This window comes from Grampus griseus (genome assembly GCF_964374135.1).
Source record: "Grampus griseus genome assembly, chromosome: 3".
Classification (NCBI taxonomy): domain Eukaryota; kingdom Metazoa; phylum Chordata; class Mammalia; order Artiodactyla; family Delphinidae; genus Grampus; species Grampus griseus.
The window spans coordinates 110,751,383-110,772,645 of NC_139019.1; positions in this window are offsets into that span (position 1 = coordinate 110,751,383).

A 21,263-nucleotide genomic window follows, 5' to 3' on the forward strand; every position below is an offset into this window, starting at 1 on the left:
TTCAGTGGCCCCAAAGGCTGCCAGCTCCTGGACCCTCCACACGCCCCCAGGCTCAGCAAACGACTGTCACTCAATTTCAATCTGCTCTCTTCAGCTTTAGGGCCAGCATTTGTTTTCGACCACTTCCAAGGCTGGCTATTCAAGCCATAACCCTGCCAGGCCAGCACTCTACACAGGATTTGACACTGGGGAGCACAGTCTGGAGGCAAGGACCTACACTCCAAAAAGAACTCCACTGTAAGAAAACGTATCATTTCCTTTCAACCTTACTGAAAGGAATCCCTCCCCACCTTCCCACCCCAAGGAAGCCAGCTCAAGCTCTCCAGAGCAGCACATGAAGATTTCCCAAAACGATCGCTCCTCCCTCATCTCTCAACTGGGCACTTGCAGGGCAGGTTTGTGTCTGTTCTGGGCTGGACAGAGGCAGAGGAATTGCATGGTTGTGGGGCAGGGGGAATAGAGACCTCCCAGCACCCACAGGAGGCTAAGAAATGCTGACTGTGTCCAGAAGTTTCCACCAACCCCCTGCCCCCAGGCCAAGGAGGTCTGTACTGTCTTTGCCAAGCAGGATAAAATCAAGGTCACCTCTCCCTGAGATCCCATATCAAAAAAATGTCGAGCTACAGAAGAAAGAGGCAATGTCTCTGGCCCACAGGGATGGAGACACTTTCTAGGCTTCCTCCTTGGCACTCGGCACCAAAGTAAGATCAAATGGCCTGAGGAAAACCAGAAAATAACCACTCACCGACATGACCCCTTCCCAGGCAAACTCCCCCAAGAGAAAGAATTTTGTCTAGAATCTCTGTAGTCATCCACTCAGTAAACATTCACTGACCATCTATTTGCATCGTACAGTATCACCAACACCCAGAACCAAACACTTGTGGAAAGAACAAACGAGTGAGCAAATTAACCTCGCTATCAGCCAGGAGGTTCCTCTGAGAATGCAAGAGTCTGAGTTCTTCTAGAAATAATAACATGCTCTATACTGAGCATGTACTATGTGTCAGATAGTATACAAAGGCCTTTACAGATGTTCATGCTCTTTCAGTCCTTACAACCATCCCATTGTGACGTGGAGATGGTGTTCATCTTTGGCAGCTGAGTTCAGCAAGGCTCAGTGGGTAAGCACTGCGCCCAGGACTGATGTCACCCAGCCAGCACAGAGCAGGGCCGGGGCATAAACCCAGGTCAGCTGTGTCTCAAGGCCCAAGTTCTTTCTCTTACGCCATGCTCCCTGTCACCTATGCTACATGAGGCCCTCACCTGCCATCACACATCTTCTGCTCCCCAGCGTCTGCTGGTGGGGGAGGTAGAAGGTGCAAAGAGAGGGTCAGATGAGGGTCCTTGAGAAACCAATAGGGAAGAGGGGCTGACCTTTCAGAGGAGAACCACAGAGAAGTGGTGAAGGGAGCTGGACTGAAGCTAAAAGAAAGCAGGCTTGAGGTGGCCTACAAGTCCATGGGAAGGAAGGAGGCCAGGCTGGGACCGTCGTCTGCCAGCATCTCTGGATTCCATGCCTTCCTCTCCTGTCTCACAGTCTAACCTGTAGCCCTCCTCTAAAATGTTCAGAGGCCTAAGAGCTTGCAAGGGTCTTCAGTACAGTCTCCCTGCCAGAATGCATGGTCCACAGCACAGAGCACCAAGGCGGCCACAGCCCCAAGCTCTGCCCCCAAGGGGCCCTTAGCAGTGGGACCCCTCCAGCCAGGCACACCCACCCCTCTCCAAGGCTGGACCACACAGCAGACTCAGCTAGCACTAGACGGGACAGAGCACAGGGTGAGGGGCACCGGCCTGCTGCCCCCAAAACACAAGACTCTCCAGCTGTGCAGCCCCCTGCTGGGAAGCTCCCGAGAGGCAGGGGTGGGCCTGCACCATTTCTGATGTTCTCCCTGCAATCTCTCTTTTCAGGTGCCTCCGAACCTGCACTGACTGCCTTGCTCATCTCTAAATGGACGAGGAACTCGCCCTGTCTCGCATCACGCCCAGCATCTGCCCACGGGGAACTGCAGGCCCAGGTCAAGTCCCAAGAAAGTGCTCACGACTGCAACTCCCCAGCCCTGCAGCTTCTCCAAGGAATCCAATGGCCCTGGATGAGGGTTCCAGAGCTCAGGCTGCAGTGGGGACCCTGAGCTGCTGCTGAGCCCAGAAAATTACCACCAGCATTAAATCTATCCTCAGTTAACCCAACGCCTTTAATAATAAAAAAGATTTTGCACAGGGGGTAAATACCGTGTCTCATTTTCTCACTCTCACCGGTCTCCTGTCACGTTGCATTTATTAATACAATCACTAATATACAGCTCCCAATCAGCCACTAAAACGCCGCTGTTATTCTTACTAATTCGACAATAAAATGTGTCTGCGCGAGGCCATAAAGTGGGCCGTCATGTGACTGGGGGCTATAGGGGAGGTGAGCCATGAGGCCCAGGGGTCTAGAACTGGCCGCCGGAAACCCAGCCACCATGGCCACGGTGCAAGCCACACCCAACCACAGCCCCTGCAGGCCCTGACTGCCAAGGGCCCAGACACCCCCCAAAATGCAGACAGAGGTGTCCCCCACTGTATTAGTGTCCTACTGCGGCAGAACACGTTCCACAAACTTAGCAGCTTAGAACAACACCCATTCATTACCCCCAGAGTTCTGTAGGTCAGTAGTCCAGACACAGCTCAAATGGATTCTCTGCTCAGGGCCTCACAAAGCGGAAATCAAGGTGTCAGCCGACAGCACTGTCAGCTGGAGGCTTGACTGGGGAAGAATCCATTTCCAAGCTCATTCAGGTTGTTGGCGGAATTCAGTTCCTTGCACTTGTAGGACTTGTAGAGAGGTCCCCGTCTCTTGCTGGCCATCAGCTAGGGGTCACCCTCAGCCCCTCGCGGCTGCCCTCAGGTCCTGGCCACCCGACCCCCTCCACCATGCGGCAGCTTAGTCCTTCAAAGCCAGTAGGAGAAGCTCTCATCACTGGAGTGCTAACCCATCGTACTTACAGTCCCTCTTATACCCAAGGAGATGGTTCTGCAGGGCACGTGCACCAGGGGTGGCAATCGTGGGCGCCATCTGAGAATTCTGTGTTAAAACCAACCATCTGCCTATCTTTGTGTACAGGCAGTGGGTCCAACTCCACACCTTTCCCCACCACACCCTGGAGGCTCTGCTGGCTCTTGCCCTGACCAAGCCTCCACGCCTGGACATGTGAAGAAGCAGGTCAGAAAACAGCAAGCTCGGGCACTGGTGTGTGTGTGTGTGTGTGTGTGTGTGTGTGTGTACACACGTGTATGCAAGGGAGGGATGGAAGAACAAAGGAGCAGCCCCTTCACCAGCAAGCACAATATGGAACAGATACTTCCAGAAGTTGACTCTTGACTGAATGGTAATAATTCACACCCAATCAAACGGAGGCCTTTCCTCAGCACTTCTTTCACCTTGCCCTCCTCTTTCTCCCACCCTCCCCCAGTTACCAAGTTACCAATTGCCCACTGGGTTACTTCCTTGCCCCGGTTCTGGACATCCAGGAGTCACTGCGGTCAAGCACAGTGTAGACACATAAGGAAGGGGCTGAATTATTTATGTCGGAGCTGAGGAAACAGGCTTGAGTCCCACACTGTATTTCTCTTCCTGTTTATATGCTCATCTTAGAGAGATGATCAGTGAGAAGGGTGAGCAAAGAGAAGAATGTGGATTGACACTGGGGTTCGCTGGCCAGCCAATACTGGGCCCAGGGGCTGTCAGTGGCCAAGGCCACCGGATGTGGGGACGCCTGGGTAGGTGACACCCTCCAATCCCCCACCAGATAGAGGCCCCAAATTCAAACTGGGCTGTTTGTTTCAGTGGGCACGACACCCAGGGCCAGTGTTTCTGTGGCCCATCACATACCCTAACCTTGGCCTCTGTGTCACTACCAGTCTCCTGTCCAGCAAGGAGCAGGTCTGTTCTCTCAAGGCCCCGCCTTCCTACCACCCACCACACCCCTGGGTGTGACCACAAGCCTAAGTAGCTCCCTTCAGGGTAGTTGACTGAGCTCTGAAATCAACAGCCAGTCCAATTGCAGCCATATACCATTAAGTACTTGCTGTATGTAGTGGAAGTCCTGATTCAGAATCTCAGTCGACTACTCGCCAACAACATACTCTCAAATAAGCCATTTAACTTCTCTGAGCCTTAGTCTCCTCATCTGGAAATGGGGATAATAATAATCACATCACTCTCAGCTATTGTGGGGATTAAAGACAGAATCTATGTAAATCACTTAGGGAAGCACCTAGCAGAGACAGGTGCAAGAGACAGTGGTCGGTAAGGCTTCCTGGAAGAAGGGGCACTGGAGCTGGCCCGGAAGACTGAGCAGGATTGGAAGAGAGGAAAGGGGTGGTGGGATAGTAAATGCCTCCTTTGATTCCCATCCTGCTACCCTCCCTGGGGGAGGGAACTCCAGGCCTGCCTGTTCTTCCCCTGCCCTAACCCCTACCCCACTATCCCAGCCCAGGTGGAAGCAAATCCTTTTCCTCCACCTGAAAGCTGTTGGGGTAAATTTCTCAATGTGAAGTTTTAAAATTTTTCAAAAGAAACCCTTCTAGGAAACTCAGGGGAAAAAAGAACCCATAAGGAAAATGCAAACACCTAAGAACAAGGCTTTCAGAGAGCACGGATTTTCCCCCCCTCAGGTTAAGCAGTGTCTTTGATGTCCGGCCAGACAGCCATGAGCACACAGAACCCCCTCCCTGTCAGCTGGGTGCCTGGTCCAGTTGTCAGACTGTGGCTGGGAGATTGGCCAGCACCCACCTGGACCCAGACTGGGTCCACAGCCCTGCAGAGGCCTAACCCCTGGCAGGCACCTCTGAGGGCAGGGTGGGCGTGTCCCCAGGGCAGTCCCTCTGGCCTGGGCCCCCGCAACCGGTGCTTTACGCCCAGGCCCTCTCCGGCCACACACCCCCTCCACCCCTGCACCAGTCACCTGCCCCCCTCAGATCTGCCCCCTGCCCCAGAACTGCACGTCAGGCCAGCTGCCACCTCCCAAGGCAGGGGCTCTCTTGCTTGAAAATCCCATCACACCAGGCTGAAGGACTGCACACACCCTTCTCTTCCATCGCTGGAACACAGCCCAGAAGGCTAGAGTCGCCATCAGAGTTTACAGAATCGCAGAGGAGAAATAGACTCGGGTGACCAGAATCACTTCTTCAGAATCAGATTCTTGGCAGGGGGGAACCTCACTCTAAACCCTCATTCTGTCCACTAAACCCAGGCCCAGGGGGAGCAGACATGAGTCCTGGCAGCAGATCCTGACTTAGAGTGAAGAGGGCCACAGTCATCAGCATGTCTACGAGCTGCTGGCCCTCAGCGCCTCCTTCCTGGCAGCACCCTCTGTGCTCCCCCTGGGGCACTAGTGGGCACAGTGCCTAGCCCGGGTGATGTCAGTGTTGCTGGTCCAGGGTCCACACTTTGAGTAGCAAGACTCGGAGCAGCGCTTTCTAAGATAACATGAGTCACATCTGTAATTTTTAAATTTTCATGGAAGTACATTAAAAATAAATTTTAATAGTATATTTTATTTAACCCAGTATCTCTAAAACATGATCACTTCAACATGTAGCCCATATAAAAAATTATTAATGAGATAGCTTACATTCTTTTTTCTGTACCAAATCTTCAAACTCCAGGGTTCATTTTATACTTCCAGCCCATCTCGACCAGCCACGTTTCAAGGGCTCAGTAGCCACATGTGGCTGGTGGCTACTGTGTGGACAGGAGAGCTCCAGAGGATGGGAGAAAGGGGAAAGAAGATGGGGGAACAGAAGAAGGATGGAGAGCAAGTCCCTGGGGTGACCCATCTTGGGACAGTACAGGAAGAGCGTAGGGAAGCATTTCTACACCGAACCCTGCCTCTGACTCAGCGTGTGAGCCAAGAAGAATCAGGTAAACTCTGGATCTCACCCTTTCACCTGTAAAATGGGGAGAGCAATGCCTGCCCATCACTCAGCCGAGAGTCCAGGCCAGACACTCTTCCCAGAGTGGGAAGAGCGGGACTCTGCAGAACAGAAAACTGGAGAGATTCTCCGGGTAACAATGCCGGGCTCCCCAGGGCGGGGCCTGAGCCCTCCACAGAGCTCTAACACAAGCATCTCTGCTCACGCACAGCATCCTCGGGGCCTGGCAGGCAGAGAGCTGCTCTATCCCGACTCCAAAACCACAGTGAATGATCTGGTCCTATCTGGGAAGGGCACTTTGCTGTCACTGTGAATTGAGGAAACGCAAGCAGATAAAATTAGTGCTACCCCCTATCCCAAGCTGTCAGGGGAGCTATTTTGAGGACCCTGCTGTTGAGTTCATCTTCACGTTCTTTGCTCTGACTTTTTCCTGTGCTCCAAGAGCTGAGTCACCAGAGAGGGAGGCCCTAGTGGGCATTCTGGATTCTGGACCCCTTGAGGCCCAAAAGGGAGTTGGGGGAGGGGACTTTGCAGAACGCAGGGCCAGGCCTGCCTATAGGCCTCGGAATACCAGGCTGCTCTGGCGAAGCCAGCACTGAATGCCACATGTAATCTCAACCACCCACATCTCAAGATGACAAAACTGAGGGAGAAGGAGAAGAAACAGAGGCAGAGTCAGGCGAGGTGACCTGACCACGTAACCCAGCAAATCCCTTGGCAAGAACCTGAGTTTTCTAATACCTGGTCCTGTGATGCTGCCACACTAACAGATGCCCGGTGAGCCAACTGCCCACAAGCCTAGTGTCCCCCCTTGGCACACTAAAGGGCACAGCACACCACCCAGCCTCCAGCTCCACACACAGCTTAAGGGCTTGGCTCCCTGAGGGGGAGGGAATCTGCCACCAGGGCCCAGTAGCTGCCAGACAGTGGGCCGAGAGGCTGTCTTGTCACAGTTATGCTCCACAGAGCTGGGGCCTGGGGTCCTTACGGTCTCCACACCCTGGAAGAAGACTCCCGTTAAGTCCTCCAAACCTCAGCCAGGGACCAAGCACCCCTAGGCACTGGAAGGGGCCACTCTTAGGTTAAACAAAGGAAAGAGGAGCTTTCAGCACCAGCTGATGACCACACCACCTCCCCCGATTCCTGACTACAGCTCTGAGATCTGTCATTACAGCCAGGTGATCCCAGATGAGGGTCCTGGCAGGAGACACCGTTTGAGGTCCCTGCTTGACCCCCTACATCACCTCTTGGTTTAGTCCTCCTTGCTGGGGAGACGTGACACCTGCTATTTCTTCCCAAACTATTTTGTCCCCTAGCTAGTCCCAAGGGTCTAAGGATAAGGACCACTCCCACCATCCCCTCCCCAGCCTGAGACAACCTCATCATGCCAGGCAGACTCTGACATCAGCTGCCCCTCACCGTCACCTCCACAGTCCTTTGAGCTGCAAGTGTCTGATCACATCCCCACCTCATAGTGTTCCTCTCAAGGTGCCAGGCCTGCACCTGACAGACCCAGTACCCATGCTTCTCTCATGGAAAAGCAAAGCACTAGCAGGATGACTCTACTCATCCTTCAGAGTTCAATCTAAACATCACCTCCTCCAGGAAGCCTTCCCGAACTGCGTCAGGTACCTCTCCTCTGAGCTCTCCCAGCACCCCATATTCCTCTTTCCCAGGGTTTACCACTCCACCGAGCTGGCAGGGGACTTGGCATCTTTGTGCGGCTTGTGACCGGTACACAGTTGGTGTTCCACAAATTCTGGCTCAGAGGATAAGCATGCTTAAGAAATCCAGTCAACCTCATGATGTGGGGCACCCACACACAGAAATACTCACAAACTCAGCAAACGCCCTTCTGAGTCATTACTGCAAACATGGTGCTGAGAGATTCTTTGTAGTTCAGAGAAATGCTGGGCCCAGTTCCTCAGGCCTTGATGGCGGCCAGTAGACAGAGAAAGACCCCTGCCAGTGCCATCACTTTACCCTCCCCATCCCACCCCAAGAAATCGACACAGAAGTTCTATGAGAAAAGGAAGCCAACAAAGACAGCGGCTACCTCCCTCGACAGCCAGACCCCTGGAGAGCTTACATGGAATTAAAATCATCTCACTTTATCTCCCCCAGCCACAGACAGACACAGGCAGGAGAGAAAAGCCTGCTAACTGCTCCTTTGAAGAGGCAAAGACTCTTGTACCCAAAAGCTATTTGTCCTCCCTAAATGGGATTTCAGAAACAGAGCTGAAAGGGAGGCGATGGCCTCAAGAGCCTAAGCTTGTATTATACATTAGACAGATATTTAAAAATAAATAGCGATTAAAAGGAAAGCCATGAATGACAGCAGAGAGCTCATGCAAATGTCTCACCGCTCTCTCAGCACTGGAAATCTGGGCCAAACTGTAATCATTTCTCTGATTTTTAAAAAATGTTTTCACCCAGCTGCTTTGAGGGGCTATGCTCTGGTCCAGGTGGTGAGACCAGGTCTACGGAGAAGCCTCTGAGAGGGTTCCCAGTGCCATACCATCACCAAGGAGGGCTGTGCGCAATGCTCACGTTCCCGGGTCTGGGAGGCTCCCTCGCCCGTCACTCCAGGCAGGTCTGTGCACCCATTCCCAACACTCAACACACCCTGTGCCGAGGCCTGTTTCCTCACCAGTCTCCCCAGCAGCTGTGACCTCCAGGGGTCAGGAACCATGCCCCACACTGGGTAAGCTCGCAATAAGATTTCCTGATGGGCAGTCTGTTGTGATACACACTCTTAAGAGGTATGCCAGGAAGGAGGGCAAAGTCCAGGCCAATAAACACCGGCCTTAGTAGGTCTAAATTTTCCTTGTTAGTTATCATTGTTATCATTGTTATTGTTGGTATCATCCTCATTAGCACCAGCATCAGTGATGGCTGGAATCCCAGCCCTCAGCTAAAGACTTCAATCATTGTGAATACCTCTTTGAGACAATCATATGCTCAGCTTTTCTCAGTTGCACCCTTTTCAGAGAAAATGAGTTTAGATCCTTTTGTTTTAGCTGCACTACAACTTTTTCAGATTGACTTTTTTCAGATTTTATTGGTTTTGATCTGATGTCCGTTTCCTGTTCCAGGATCCCATCCAGGATATTACATCACATTTAGTCATCCTCTTAGTCCCCTCTCAGCAGTGCAAGTTTCTCTGATTTCCTGGTTTTGGATAACCTTGACAGTTTTGAGGGGTACTGGTCGGATACTGTGTCGGATGTTATTCTACTGGAATTTGTCTGATGTTCTCCTTCTGATTAGACTTGAGTTATGGGTTTTAGGGAGGAAGACTACAGAGATAAAGTGCCATTCTCATATCCAGAGTATATACTATTCAATATCAACATGATTTATCACCATTGATGTTGACCTTGGTCACCTGGCTGAGGTAGTATTTGTCAGGTTTCTTTAGATCTTTCAACTGAATGCCTCCCCCTTCCCTAAGAGGCCAGGTCCAAAAGTCACCTCCTCCTAGAAGCCTTCCCAGATTACACACACATACTCACTATGGGTTCCTCTCAATACGTAGCATACCTCCAAGTATTTCAGGTGTCCGTGAACTTAACCCCTTATTTTGACTTCGGGTTCCGTGAGGGTAGGGACATAATATATAACAGCATCTAGCGCATAATAAAATATAAAAAAAGTGTGACCTCTCATTTCGTGCTAAGTGCCAGTACTATGCTAAGCACCTCACTGGCACAACCTGGCTATAACCCAATGAGGGTGGATCGCTTGTTATTGCCACCTTACAGATGAAGAAGCGCTCGAGAACCAGCACAGCGAGTAGCCAGCGGAGCTGGGATCCTGGCCGTTTGGCTCTGCAGCCTATTCCTGTATCCTCTGCTCTACTCCTCTCCATGTGGGGGTTTAAGGGCTTTCAGGGTACCCTCAACTACTGGTCAAGGACAGGCTGCTGCAATGAAGGCAGAAATGTTGGGTGGGCTCGGAACAACAGCACCAAAGACACGACCCTGGCCCGGCCTGACCCTGGCCCAGCTCTGTCCCACCCCCAACCTCAGCAGTCCCCAGCAACCACCAGGCCTTCCCTTCTTGACATCCAGAGACGGGGAGTCATGGCTGTGCGCCCAACATGCTGCATCAGCAAGAAGCCGAATGATGTATGTGGAGCTGGAACATCTCCCATAAAGTGTGTTTTATTAAATTTTAAACTTTAATAAAATAATGACACATTTCAAGTGTCAGCTCTGGGCTTCCGCATCCCCACCAGCCCACCATCCCCAGGCTCACTGAGAACCCTCTCGCTGGCAGGGTCTTCAGAGCACCAAAGTCTTTCTTGGGTGTTGACTAACACTCAGGGGAAGCAGAAGATGGGGGTAGGTGGGGAGAGGATGGCTTTAGCAGATCCAGGCCAAGGCAGGTATCAGGCGCTGGGTATGATCCAGGCAACCAATACCAGAGGCTTCCAGTCCTCCAGACAGTAGAGAGAGCCAGCTTTGTCAGTTCTGGTTGGGGATGAGGTTCCAGTCCTTCAAGGGCCCAGATTTAAAGAGCGGAGTTAAGAAACGGGGCCAGTTTCTTAGCCATGGTCTCAGACAAGACAGTCAGGGCACCAGGGACACATGGGGCTGATTCAGCATTTGGCCGTGCCTTCTATGGTGATACTCAGGGCACCGAGGAAGAGAACCCCCACTGCCCCTTCCCCAAGCAGCTTCCAAAGCACCCCTGTTCACGTCCTCCCCTCTCACCACATTGTCAGCCCTAGCCCCAGCAGCTAGGCAATCAGTGAGCTTTCTCAAAGCGAGCTCCCAAACTCACAGACCTCCAAAGCGTTCCTCGTCCTGTCCCCTGACCAAGCTCCTAGAAGGTGTCCAAGGCTCCCCACAGCTAGCATCCATTTTACCCCTCCCACCCCACCCTCTCCACCCTCCCTCACCCATGCTCAGCACTGAATCTCCCCATTTCCATTTCCCCCTTACCCACCTCCAGGCCTTCTCCCTTGCTGGCCCCCAAGCCCGGAACATCCTCTCAAACATCTCCCTGTCAAATCCTACGGAGGCCAGGAGAAGTGCTTCTTCACCCTAAAGCCTTCCCTGACTCCGAGTTCCATGGTATCTGAATGTCCCAGAAAGCCCCTTTCCTGAAACCCTCCCCACCCTCCGCTGGGAGCACAGTCAGTAGGGACACCTGGCATCTTCTTTGCTAACGAGCAAGGTCCATGCCATTAGGGGCATCTCTTCATCACTTTGCAACCCCCCTACCAATCTCACAGCGCCCAGGCAATAAAAGGCACCAGGGACAACTGACGGGAGGCGGATAAAGAGACGGGTCACAGGAAACCAAGGTCAGATTCATGAGAAGGGCCTGAGAGCCACTTCCAAGTGGGCCAGTGGACAGGGCCCCAGAGCAATCCCTCCCTTCTCTCCACCAGCTCTACCAGAATAGCAGACCCTTCCTCCTGTGCCCCTTCTCCCCGGCTTCCTTCACACCCAAATAAAAGGCAGGGGACAAAGTAATCAGAGACCTGAATGCACTTGGTCAGAACGCTTCTCCATGCTCACCACTCCTAACCTTGCCGCCCCACTTGGGCTCTGGTCTGGGAGAAATGCTTGTCCTCACCACAGCCCTTTTCAGCAGGAAAGAGAAAGGGGGTCCCCTGCACGGGGGAGGACAGTGACCTCCCAGTTCCCCTGTGACACAGCAACAGCCTTGAGGACCTGGCTTCCCAATCCCCCAGCCCACCTCTCACCACTCACTGGCTTGCCTGGCTTCAACACCGGACTTCAGCAGAAATGCTTCAGGAAACATGTTTCAAAGCAAGCTGGCGACTGCGTGTGCAGGGCTGAGATGCATGTGCAAGAAGCCTGCCAACTCTCCCGACACCCTGCCCCACAGGCCCCAACCCCTCCGCCGCACGCTTTTTATGAAATCCCTTTGAGGCTCCGTGGAAGGTCGAACTCCAGAGCTCAGCTCCTTTCAAGGACAAGCGGCAGCCATAATCATTTTTTTCCAATCCAGAAATCTTGTTGGGAGGATGGGAGGGAAGAGAGAGAGAGCTCTGCTTATCCAGGAACAATTCCACTGTCCCTCCAGCTAGTGGCCTCCATCGACCTTATAAAGTTTTCCCTGTAAAGCAGCCCCTATTTCCCAGGAACCAAAGCAGCCCATGGAACCCCAGTGGAGGACCCAGGAATCCTGGGAGCTGGCACTAGCGACCCCTCCCCATTGGTGTCGGATTTCAAGGACCCCAGTATCAGGCTCTCTGGCAGCAACCACTTGCTGCCTCACTTCCAAACCAAGCCTGTTATGTTTTCTTCAATTCTCGATGCCCTTCATGGATAAATATATTTCCTTAAAATGAAGAAATGTTTTCTCTGCTGTTTTCTGCACCAAAGGGTGAGAATGCTTTACACTAGGGAGAGGAGTGGGGGAAATGGTTCAATTAGGTTGAAGACGTAAGCCCGCCAAACCCCCTCTTTCGTAATTGAAAATAATGAACTTTAATAAAAAACCAGCACAGCCCCTTGAGCGGCAGATTAGACGTCACTGAAACTCATTTGAGCACTGTCTTTCAAGGTTCCTTCTGCAGGGCATTGCGATGAGTGAAAGTTGTGGAGAAGAAGGGAGGTTAATAGTCCTGATTCCCTCCTGAATGGCCTCATCTGGAAGAAGATTCTAGAACTGGACGCCTTTCTGCCCACCAAGGCCCACGTTAGGGTCTGCAGAGCCCAAATCAGGGGCTTGGCCTCCATCCTCTCACTGGTGAAGTGGTCTCTTCCCGCACATACACGCGCACGCACATGCACGCATGGCAGGCTTGGGGAGATCAACGCGATGGTAGAAGAGCCCCTCCCTGGCAGCACTCTCTCTGAGCCAGCGAGTGTCCTTCAATCAACCAACAGGAGGTCCATGGTCCTCCCCCAGCCTCAGAATGCTCAGTCTGGCCCATGATGTCATGGTCATTTCGAGGAGAAAGATTTACAAATTCACTCCTTGAATCCTGATCCTCTTTTTCTAAGAACCCATGAGGCCATCACCTCAACACAACTAAACAGACCTTTCCAGCATCTTCCACCCAAAAGATGCTCCTCCTCCTTTTCAACTTCACCTCCTCACCCCCTCAATTATTTTATTTCAGTGTTTTTATTACAAAAGTAATGGATGTTCATTATAGAATATTCAGAAAGATAAGCAATAAGAAGAAAATGAAAATATCTCATAACATCACCACTCAGAAATCACATTAACATTTTGGTTTATAGCTTTCCACCCATTTTTCTAACATATATAAAGACAGATTATTGCTTTTGTTGGTTTCATTTTTCCTGAAGCAAAAATGGGATCAAATGTGTTCCTGTGGAACACTCCCAAACTCATTCTATGAGGCCACCATCACCCTGATACCAAAACCAGGAAAAGATGTCACAAAGAAAGAAAATTACAGGCCAATATCACTGATGAACATAGATGAAAAATCCTCAACAAAATACTAGCAAACAGAATCCAACACACATTAAAAGGACCATACACCATGATCAAGTGGGGTTTATCCCAGGAATGCAAGGATTCTTCAATATGCACAAATCAATCAATGTGATACACCATATCAACAAATTAAGGAATAAAAACCATATGATCATCTCAATAGATGCAGAGAAAGCTTTCGACAAAACTCAACACCTATTTATGATAAAAACCCTCTAGAAGGTGGCACAGAGGGAACTTTCCTCAACATAATAAAGGCCATATATGACAAACCCACAGCCAAAATCATCCTCAATGATGAAAAACTGAAACCATTTCCACTAAGATCAGGAACAAGACAAGGTTGCCCACTCTCACCGCTATTATTCAACACAGTTTTGGAAGTTTTAAACACAGCAATCAGAGAAGAAAAAGAAATAAAAGGAGTCCAAATTGGAAAAGAAGAAGTAAAGCTGTCACTGTTTGCAGATGATATGATACTATACATACAGAAACCTAAAGATGTTACCAGAAAACTACTAGACCTAATCAAAGAATTTGGTAAAGTAGCAGGATAAAAAGTAATGCACAGAAATCTCTTGCATTCCTATACACTAATGATGAAAAATCTGAAAGTGAAATGAAGAAAACACTCCCATTTACTATTGCAACAAAAAGAATAAAATATCTAGGAATAAACCTACCTAAGGAGACAAAAGACCTGTATGCAGAAAATTATAAGACACTGATGAAAGAAATTAAAGATGATACAAATAGATGGAGAGATATACCATGTTCCTGCACTGGAAGAATCAACATTGTGAAAATGACTATACTACCCAAAGCAATCTACAGATTCAGTGCAATCCCTATCAAACTACCAACAGCATTTTTCACAGAATTAGAACAAAAAATTTCACACTTCGTATAGAAACACAGAAGACCCCGAATACCCAAAGCAATCTTGAGAAAGAAAAATGGAGCAGGAGGAATCAGACTCCCTGACTTCAGACTATACTACAAAGCTACAGTAATCAAGACAGTATAGCACTGGCACAAAAACAGAAATATAGATCAGTGGAACAGGATACAAAGCCCAGAGATAAACCCATGCACATATGGTCACCTTATCTTTGATAGAGGAGGCAAGAATATACAATGGAGAAAAGACAGCCTTTTCAATAAGTGGTGCCGGGAAAACTGAACAGCTACATGTAAAAGAATGAAATTAGAACACTCCCTAACACCATACACAAAAATAAACTCAAAATAGATTAAAGACCTAAATGTAAGGCCAGACACTACCAAACTTTTAGAGGCAAACATAGGCAGAACACTCTATGATATACATCACAGCAAGATCCTTTTTGACCCACCTCCTAGAGAAATGGAAATAAAAACAAAAATAAACAAATGGTACCTAATGAAATTTCAAAGCTTTTGCACAGCAAAGGAAACCATAAACAACACCAAAAGACAACCCTCAGAATGGGAGAAAATATTTGCAAATGAAGTAACAAAAGATTAATCTCCAAAATTTACAAGCAGCTCATGCAGCTCAATATCAAAAAAACCAACAACCCAATCCAAAAATGGGCAGAAGACCTAAATAGATATTTCTCCAGATATACAGATTGCCAATAAACACATGAAAGAATGCTCAACATCATTAATCATTAGAGAAATGCAAATCAAAACTACAATGAGATATCATCTCACACCAGTCAGAATGGACATCATCAAAAAATATACAAACAATAAATGCTGGAGAGGGTGTGGATAAAAGGGAACCCTCCTGCACTGTTGGTGGGAATGTAAATTGATACAGCCACACTGGAGAACAGTATGGAGGTTCCTTAAAAAACTAAAAATAGAACTACCATATGACCCAGCAATCCCACTACTGGGCATATACCCTGAGAAAACCATAATTCAAAAAGAGTCATGTACCACAATGTTCATTGCAGCTCTCTTACAATAGCCAGGAGATGGAAACAACCTAAATGTCTATCAAGAGGTGAATGGATAAAGAAGATGTGGCACATATATACAATGGAATATTACTCAGCCATAAAAAGAAACGAAATTGAGTTATTTGTAGGGAGGTGGATGGACCTAGATTCTATCATACAGAGTGAAGTAAGTTAGAAAGAGAAAAACAAATACCATATGCTAACACACGTATATGGAATAAAAAAAATAGTTCTGAAGAACCTAGGGGCAAGACAGGAATAAAGACACAGACCTACTAGAGAATGAACTTGAGGACACAGGGAGGGGGAAGGGTAAGCTGGGACAAAGTGAGAGAGTGGCATGGACATATATACACTACCAAATGTAAAATAGATAGCTAGTGGGAAGCAGCCGCATAGCACAGGTAGATCAGCTCGGTGCTTTGTGACCATCTAGAGGGGTGGGATAGGGAGGGTGGGAGGGAGGGAGATGCAAGAGGGAAGAGATATGGGGACATATGTATATGTATGGCTGATTCACTTTGTTATAAAGCAGAAACTAACACACCATTGTAAAGCAATTATACTCCAATAAAGATGTTAAAAAAAAAAAATGTGTTCCTATGACATTGCATTCTGGGTCACACAGATGCTGAACCTCTGACTCCCCTCCCCAGAACAACCCACTCTGGGCACTCACTGAACTTGTGGTGCCTCCTTCATCTGTCCCTTTCTCTGCCTTCCCATGGCTGTGTCCAGCCTCTGCCGAGAGGCCAGACTCTCATGAGCCTCCTCATTGGTCCCACCCTCCAAGCCAAGAGGGAGCAGTTCATTGGTTTTGCCAGCCATCTGCTTACACTGTGAGTCTATCTTCCCGGTTCACAGCCAATATCAGTGGATGCACCAGTCCCAAGGATCAGTTAAATTACAGTACTTTCCAACAATGGAGGACCTGACAACCAGGAACAAGTGATGCCATGGGAGAATGTTTAAAAAGCAGTGTACAAAAGTATATTTAGGGCTTCCCTGGTGGCGCAGTGGTTGAGAGTCTGCCTGCTGATGCAGGGGACACAGATTTGTGCCCCGGTCCGGGAAGATCCCACATGCTGCGGAGCAGCTAGGCCCGTGAGCCATGGCCGCTGAGCCTGCGCATCCGGAGCCTGTGCTCCGCAACGGGAGAGGCCACAACAGTGAGAGGCCCGCGTACCGCAAAAAAAAAAAAAAAAAAAAACTATATTTACTGTCAAATCTCAACCCTATTAAACATGATATACGTTTATAAATACAAGCATGTCCCTATAACAATGAATTGACATGCACCAATAAGTTAATACTAATCGCCAGGTAATTTAAATTCCTTCCTATTGCTTTGCTGGATTTTCCAACACATTTGTATGTTGAAAATTTTTCTTCTGAAAATTTTTATTTTAAGAAATGGAGAAGCTTTGAGAGGATTTTTTTAAGGCCTAGAGCAATGGTTCTCAGATTGTATTCTGCATCAGAATCACCTGGACGGCTTGTTAAGCTACAGACTGCTGGGTCCCACCTCAGAGTTTCTGTTTCAAAAGGTCTGGGGTGGAAGGGTTGAGAATTTAAATTTCTAACAAGTCCCAGGTGATACTGCCGCTGGTCCAAGGACCACACTTGGAGAAGCACTGGCCTAGAGGTTCTCAGCAGGTGGCATTAAGGAAGAAGGCCACCAAGGCTTTGGTGTGCTGAAGCAGTGAGGGGAAGCCCTCTCTCTATTGTGGGAAGACAATAATGTTCTAGGGATCCCTGAGCCTCTCACCTGCCCAGAGCCCCAAAAGGAAGGACGAAGGAGGCCCCTGAGATGTATAATGAACACGACTGCACTAGCTTGGATCCTCTCCTTTCCCAGAGCAGGCCCTTTAAGGCCCATTAACCCCTGGTCTTTGGAACATAGCCCCTTCCTCCCATTGTGCAGAGAGAGAGCCACAGAGATGATGCCAGAGAGACAAGGCCTGGAGGCGGGAGCTGCCAAACTGGTGAGCTTCTGAGACCCTAGGGAAAGCCCACACAGAGACCACCAAATACAGAAACATACATCCATGCACAGGACCTCCTGCCCCATCACAGAAGGGTGCTGCACCCTGTGGCCCCCATGTTGCCAGGACACCCTTCTTTCTTTGAGCCCATCCTTTCATTTCTTATTTCACTCATTTATTCAGCACTCGGCTCACCATCCCATCTAGTAGGACAGACAACAAACCAAACACAGTAGTGTAGGGTGGTCCATGCTAGGTCTGGGGCGTACATGAGCGTACACCAAGGAGGCGCATCAAAATAAGGTCTGAGGGTGGCAGGAGTGTTAAAATAACTTAGGCTTCAAAAAAGCGAGACAGCAAAATTGTTACAAATGTGGACTCCCAGCTCACACAGAGCTGGATTCAAATCCTCGCTCTAACTTGTACTAGCTTGACCTCTCTGGACTTCAGTTATCCCATCTGTTAAGTGGGTGTGGTAGGCAGCTTCTAAGATGTTCCCCAACAATCTCCGCCTCTCATATTCACAGCCCTGCATAATCCCCTCCACATGAGTGTGGCTGGATCTAATCACTGGCTTCTAATGGATAGAATATGGCAGAAGTGATAGGCTGTCACTTCTGAGATTGTGATAAAAGGACTATGGCTTCCATCTTGAGTTCTCTCTCCCTTTCTCCCCTTCCCTCATCGTCTCTCTCATCCCTCACTCTGGGGAAAACCAGCTGCCGTGTTGTGAGCAGCCCTATGGATTGGGGACTGGAACCTCCAGCCAGCAGCCAGGGCACCCTAGGGCTCCCACCCATCACGTCAGCGAGCTGGGAAGCGGACCTGCCCCCAGTCAAGCCTTGAGATGACGACAGCCCCAGCTGACACCTTGCAACAGTCTCGTGAGACATCCTCATGAGAACTACCCAGCTAAGTGTCTCCCAGATTCCTGACCCACAGAAACTGTGAGATAATAAATGTATCTTGTTTTAAGCTGTAAGTTATTACAGAGCAATAGATAACAATATAGCGTGGATAGTGATGGGTTTCTGAGCCCCATAGACTGTAGGGTTGATATGAGGACTCACTAGGCTAACGCAGGTAGAGCTCTTAGCACAGAGTGTGGCACATAGTAAGGGCTTACCAGTGTTACTAATTGTAATTATAATAAAGAATATCTGCTTTCCTCAGGTGTCCCCAAAGGAGTAGGTCTGCCGGTGCTATTTTAGGCACATAGCAAGCTGCAGGGGGAGAGACTCCAGGACACCTGAGTATTGCTGCTGTAACAAATTACCGCAACTCTACTGGCTGAAAACAACACAAAGTTATCGCCTTATCATTCGGGAAGTCAAAAGTCCAATATGGATCATAAAAGGCTGAAATCAAGGTGTCGGCAGAGCTGTGTCCCTTCTGGAGGCTCTAGAGCAGGATCGTTCCTTGCCTTTTGCACCTTCTGGAGGCTGCCCGCACTCCCTGGCTCATGGTGGCATCACTCCAAACCCTGCTTATGTTATCACATCTCCTTCTCTGACTCTGACTCCTGCCTCTCTCTCAAAAGGACGCTTGTGATTTCATTGGGCCCACCTGGATGACCCAGGCTAACCTTCTTAATCACACCTTAACTTAATCACACCTGCAAAGTCCCTTTTGCCATGTAAGGGAACATATTCACAGATTCCAGGGATTAGGGCAAGGACGTCCTGGGGGGCCATGATTTGGCCTACCACGGTGGGGTTGCCCCTTATCCTTTCCTCCAGGCAAAGCATCCCAGTCCCATCAGCTGTTCCCCCACCAAGGACATCATTACCCCTTCCTCACCATGCCCTCCATGTCCCTGTCACCTGATTCTCTAAAAATCATGTTGAGATGGAAAACCTTGACGCTGTATTCCTACAGGACTGAATTTAATAAGTGAAGACCTGGGTTCTCACACATTTTGCAACACTTCAGGAAAACAAACAACATTCCCTCCCCTCCCCTGCTAACACTGTTATCAGCATGAAAATTCCTGCTTCCTATTCTAGCTGCTGCAAAGTTGCTCACATGAGAAAAGGTGAATTATTCGGTGCGGTGTTTAGCCCACATTTAATATTTGATCAATTAGCATTCTTTGATCCATGTCCTAACAGTGGGATGTCCCTGGCTCTGTGGCTGCATGAGCTAGGCTTGCTGTTTCCACAGGGGGAGGGCGTTCAAGGGGAAAAGAGGCTCACACACATGACCTGCATCTGAAACGCAAGCAGCCTGAGCCCGTGCTGGGAGCGAAGGGGAGGTCGGGGTGAAGCTCGAAGGGGAGCGGGAGTGCGCATATTAGCAGGGTGGGCTCCGCCCTGGGAGTCCCGCACCCTAGCCCACCTGAGTGCCCACGGGGCCCCCGTGTCCCTGATCATCTTGCATCACTGTCACCAACCCCCTTGGCTTTAAGCAGCACTACGCCTGGCCCACAGCACACAACCAGCATAAGATCCAAGGAACAAATGATCCAAACCTAGGGCATCCAAACCTGGGAGCCTCCCCGTCCAGATGCCCATGGATTTGGACTCTGGAGCAGGCCTTGCCCTCCACCACCGGCCATGCAGGGACTGTGGAGGGGCTTAGAAGGTGGGTTAAATGCTCTTTGTCCTAAAAAGGGAGTTAATTAGTTACCCTCACGTGGATTGCCTCCTGCTTTGCCAATCTGTCACTTGTAGGAACTAGACTCTTGGATTTTTGGTTTCTGAAATGGGAATACGGCAAAAAGAGGAATGGTGTTTCCTAACTCATTAGAGGGAAGCCTAGACATGGCACAGACAGACAGACAGACACGCACACACATATATACATACACGTGGATATATACATATACACACACACACGTGTATATACACACACATGCATATACATACACACACACACTTTAGGAATCTCTCCAGCCAAGCACAGCCCATCTTGGGAGCTGGCAGCAGGCAAAGGGCCAAAAATAGGCTCTCTCACAGGCTCCCCAGCTTCAGTTCAAGGTTTCTGGATGGGGGGGCGGTGGAGGGGGGTTTCTGGCCAGCTGTGGCCCGGGACCCAGCCACAATTTAGTCCCCTCTTCCCCCGCTAATTTTGGAACAATACCACAAGCCAGATGTGCTGCTTAACACATGACAAGTGGTACCTGTGTGTCAGAACGAGACTTTAAGTTTCTGCACCGCTCCCACTGTGAAGTGATTCTGTCTATCCGTTTACTTGCCCCAAACTGTGAAGGAACCGAGGCTTTTGTTGCTCGGGTGTTATTAAACACCATCATCGGCCACCTCCCGCATCTGTCATTGATTGAGATAAATGACACTATTTTTTTTCTTTAAAAAAAACCTACGCTTAATGAAGTCTCTTTTGTGCCACAATCTCAGCAGTGAGATAAATGAGAAACAATTTCTTGGTATCCATTATTTTAAATTACAGATATCAACCCTGATGCTGTTTTCAAAGTTTATTGAATTTTCATAGACTATCATCAGCTTCTACATTCTACACGTGTAATAGAAACCCGAACTCAGAGAGGTTTTATGGCTTCCTTCTAAAGCCTCAGTGAGAAGGGGCCCCATTCCCCAGCCTCCCCAAGAAACCTTCCAGAAAGTTCCAGGCACTCTCTCGGCCAGACCAAGGGAAGGGAGAAGAGAAATCCAGCACAGAAGCCTGTTCTCTTCAGTCTCCCCAAGGGGGGGCCAAGGCTGGGCCTGCATCACTCTTGATACCCAGCTGTCCAGCTGACTTCTCCTGGGTCCCCGCCTCCCCTTTCAGACAATAAATCCCATAGACAACTGGGGCTTGACTGCAGCCTGAGTAAACCCTTAGCGAGAAGGTGATGTGATGCAATAACCCCCTCACAGAAGTCTCTCCCCACCACCACTCCTGGACAAGTCCCTCTAGGCTCATGTGACCCTCCTGCTGCTGCCACAGCTAACCAGGTACATCCTAAGCATTCTGCACTCTGACCCCCAGGGGT